Source organism: Clytia hemisphaerica, unplaced genomic scaffold (genome assembly GCF_902728285.1).
Source record: "Clytia hemisphaerica strain Z4C2 unplaced genomic scaffold, Clytia hemisphaerica genome assembly, whole genome shotgun sequence".
In the NCBI taxonomy this organism is placed as follows: domain Eukaryota; kingdom Metazoa; phylum Cnidaria; class Hydrozoa; order Leptothecata; family Clytiidae; genus Clytia; species Clytia hemisphaerica.
Window position 1 is genome coordinate 501,713 of NW_027103737.1, and position 4,064 is coordinate 505,776.

Consider the following 4,064-nt stretch of genomic DNA (forward strand, 5'->3'; position numbering starts at 1 on the left):
TAACGCCGCTTTAAGTAAAAGTTGCAAAATTTTGGCCCTTTTAACACCGGCACTTATTACGCAATGAGCCCAAAAATAACGCCAATAAGGGCCCATAAAATGATATTGTTACTTTGCTGCTTACCCGAGTACGTAAAACTCAGTTATTCTCAGTTTAACGTATTTAATTACCCAACTCATTACACTGAGTTTTCCGAGTACATAAAACTTTGTCATTCTCCGTATAACGCATTTAAATTATAAGGAAAAGTAATACGGATATATCATAAGTTAAGCGTAAATGGGGAAACTTCGGAAAATAGCTTTATTGTCAAGCCTGAGTTGTACGATTAAATGAGAGGTTATGCGTAATTGTTTAACTACGGAATACAATTATTAGGAAATCCATTAGCATAAAAGTTTCCTCGCTTTTTTAGCCCAAAAACCTGCTATTAAGTACAAAATATGTATTTAAATTGCTTTAAAAGAAGGCGTATTTTGACTTTAATCTAATTTTAATTTCGTTACACAAAACTTTCTTTTGTTAGGGGCGTTCATCCGAAGGAATTGTTTAAAAAAGGGGGTGTTTACTATATAGTTTATGTCAAGAGATGGGCGTTAAAAAGAAGATTATGTTTTTTCGAAGTCATACAGTATCTCCCGGGGTGGGGTACTTAGGCAAATGGAGGGTACGGTATGTGCCGCCCTTAAGGGTACCTCTTTTGGATTTCCAAAGCTGAAGTACCTGAGGAAAATCTTTCTTAGATTTGAAATTGCTGAACAGTAATGTGAGTGGTTTTCAGAGTCTTGAAACGTTGAAACATTCTTCCTTATATGTGACCAAAAGTCTTTTCTCATTTGGTTCTCATCGAAATATTTGTGCAGAATAATTCGGAAGATATCAAATAAACAATTTCATTACCTTAAGGGATCTGGTTCCCTCCGAAGACAACCAAAAGAATAAATGATCAGTGCACCAACATGTTGAAACTGCCCAGTCCAGTTTTTTCTGAAAAAGGTAATCATAAAATGGTACAAAATTGTTGAAATAATCCAAACACCAGTTATTGCTAATTCCATTAGGGAACCAAAATATATAATGCTCTGAGGGAGAAGAAGTACATTGCCAATATTAATTAAGCATAGATAATCAAACAATTTCTTATAAGATACACCATGAACAGTTTAAAAGTTCATTTTGATAGCAGCTTAACAAAACCAAAACTCTTTCCTTTTCATTAGTTTCAGATAATGAGAAATCCCCAATCTATCAGCGCCTGGAACCAAAAGGTACACCATCTTATTTCACGGCTTGAAAAAAAATTAATATTACAACTGTCTGAATAGGGTTGCTTTTGCGTGAAATTTGGACTTTTCCTGATGACTGACACAATTTCAAGCCGCATTACTTTTCAATCTTTAACCACTTCAAAACCAAACTAAAACTGATATGTTTGTTGTAACTGTTCTGTTTGATTCATGTACAATTAGTTTTGAAACAACTTTTAAAGACCTATAACTTTTTTAATAAGGTAACAATAAATTATCATTAGCAAGGGAATAAGCATATGACAATAAATCTTTAAAATTTATAGCTAAAGTGTCATGCACCAATTGCAGAATTGTAATGGCTGAATTGGAGGAGACCAAAAGAAAACTCAAAAAAAAAGGTCAGTTTACACCACTTTAATCACTTAATAAAATTTTTTATTTTGCTATTCAATAAATGTTGCAACATGTCCATTCATTTTTTCTGAATTGCTTAATTGTTAAAATTACGTAGAACTTTAAATTGCAACAACGAAAACAAAAATAAAATTTAATATTCTGAATGCTTAAACATCTCAAGGCTGGTTAGGAAGTCAGCGATAAGTAACACCTTTAAGAATGTAACAATAAGATTATCTTCTCTTAGAAAATCAATTGAGACAAATCCAACCATGCTGGTTCCTGACATTGTGTCAGCTATTGAGAAATTAAATCACTTTGTGGGTGGAGACAAAGTGAGTTTTTCATTGAGTGTTATAATTGTTATCTTAAAATTGAATTTTATTAATTTAACCTGTCTCAAACTTTATTTTCAGTAGTTCGAGTCAATTCATTGTAAGCCTAAAAACATTCCTAATAGCAAATCTCATATTACATTAGGTTGTTGAGGAAAGCTTGGGAAGATCTTTCTCAAATGACGAGCCATTATTGCCGACTAATCAACAGGTAAGAATGATGCACCTTAATTTAATAAAGCTAACAATTTGATTAAGACGAAACTTGAATCATAATTCAAATTGTGATTTTTCTTACAACATGATCCTCAAATATTCGCATTAAGTATGTTCCCTCACGAAGTTTTTATTTGGTATTGGAAATTATGTTTCTTGTCTGTACTATCAAATATGTTTTTTTAGAGTATGGGGTGCATCTCACCACTACCACACAATTCCTTAAAGGCAAAATCATACTTCCTGACACCCAAGCTAAAAGCTACATCCACACCCAAGACAACACCCTCCTCCATCAACAAATCAAACAAAACAGCATCATCAATATCATCCCCAGTAAACAAGCCCATCCAAACATCATCGTCAGTTGTCAGCAAGTCCATCCAAACGTCATCCTCGGTCAGCAAGCCAATCAAAAAGTCATCCTCAGTCAGCAAGCCAATCCAAAAGTCACCATCCACTTTAAGCAAGCCCATCCAAATAGCCACACCAAATCATAATTCAATACCAATAGAAAGTCAGACAGCAACCAACCAATCAAGTCTAACTTCAAATAATTCATCTAATGAAACATCAGCTGGGGTGAGAAACTTTCGCTACTTTGAAACGCTTATCTCAAATGTCACCCTCATTTCAAATCTTTTAGATCTCAACCGTGTAACCCTAGATTTTAAGAAATACATTTATTATGACTTTTGTCCGACAACCAATACTTCTTTGAGGGCACTTCCCATAAAACACTAATTAAACTTGTCTTTCACACCTTTCAGACCAGCACCCCTGTAAGATATAAATTGCTATCTGAAACTTGATACAAAACATAAAAAATCAAATGATTCAAAATTTTCTCTATTTAGTTAAAACAGCTGGGTGATTGCACACCGCGCATTTTTTTAACAGACATGGAGATGACAAGGATTAGGGCGAAAACAAACAACATGGCATCTTGGCGCAAATTTGTAAATTTAATCCTGGGTTTTAAAATTTACAAAGGACGAACTTAAAAAGTAAGTAACACTTTTTACTTACTTTAATCGTAGACATTTTAGCGAAACTAATTTTAGCATATATCAGCGAGTCAGGAAAATCTTGATTTTTTTTGGATTTATTTTAGCGAATCGCAATTTCAAAAAAATTTATGTGGATAAATTTTAGCGAATATTCGTATTACATTATTGATTTAATTTGTTTTCTTGTATTTCTTTGCTCTGAAACCCTTCCTATTAATACAGCCCTGTGAATCCAGGTCGGCATTTGGCAATGCCGACCTGAAAGCTGACGTAACTTGAGCTGAAGTTTGCTTTTATTTGCCGACGTAAACCCATATTGAAAAAAAAGAGTATAATCTGGGGCAGCAGGCTTGTCAACAGCCCAAGGATTTAGAAATCTTAGTTGACAAATGCAAAATTTGACCTAAACTTTAATAATTTTTTTTAAAATTTTTATCTACTAGAAGTTCAGCTTTAGGATTACCAGATAGAAAGACCGGACGAGTAAGACCTGCGTTAAATCCATTCATCATTAATGAATTATCAAGTAAGTAAAATTCTTTCCTCTAACACTGACAATTGAAAATATAATTCAGTCTGGGAAATCCTCTCAATTGCACGCTTATGATCTGAGGGCGTAAGCGCACAATTGCATGGTTATAATTACGCCCGCTCCCGCCCCGGCTGAAATTGCTTAGGGATATCAAGGGGTTCAGAATTCTCTAATTCGGGCGAAGGCATGGTTTAACAGGCAATCCATTTTTACGGAATCTTCTTCTACGATAAATTTTGAGTAAAACTGCCCTAGGCTTTTGAAATTCAACAGAGCTTTCGGAAGGAATTGCGTGTCAGAATAATAAAGGGTGCAATTGCACGC

At 34.2% G+C, this 4,064-nt stretch overlaps 1 long non-coding RNA gene across 1 annotated transcript; it reads left to right on the forward strand.

Moving 5' to 3' along the window:
• Window positions 1-933: 933 nt before the first annotated feature.
• LOC136805143 (uncharacterized) lies at window positions 934-1,917 on the forward strand. Its single transcript, XR_010846344.1, has 3 exons — window positions 934-997; window positions 1,222-1,269; window positions 1,895-1,917. It is a non-coding gene; the product is annotated as an uncharacterized lncRNA (long non-coding RNA).
• Window positions 1,918-4,064: the final 2,147 nt, after the last annotated feature.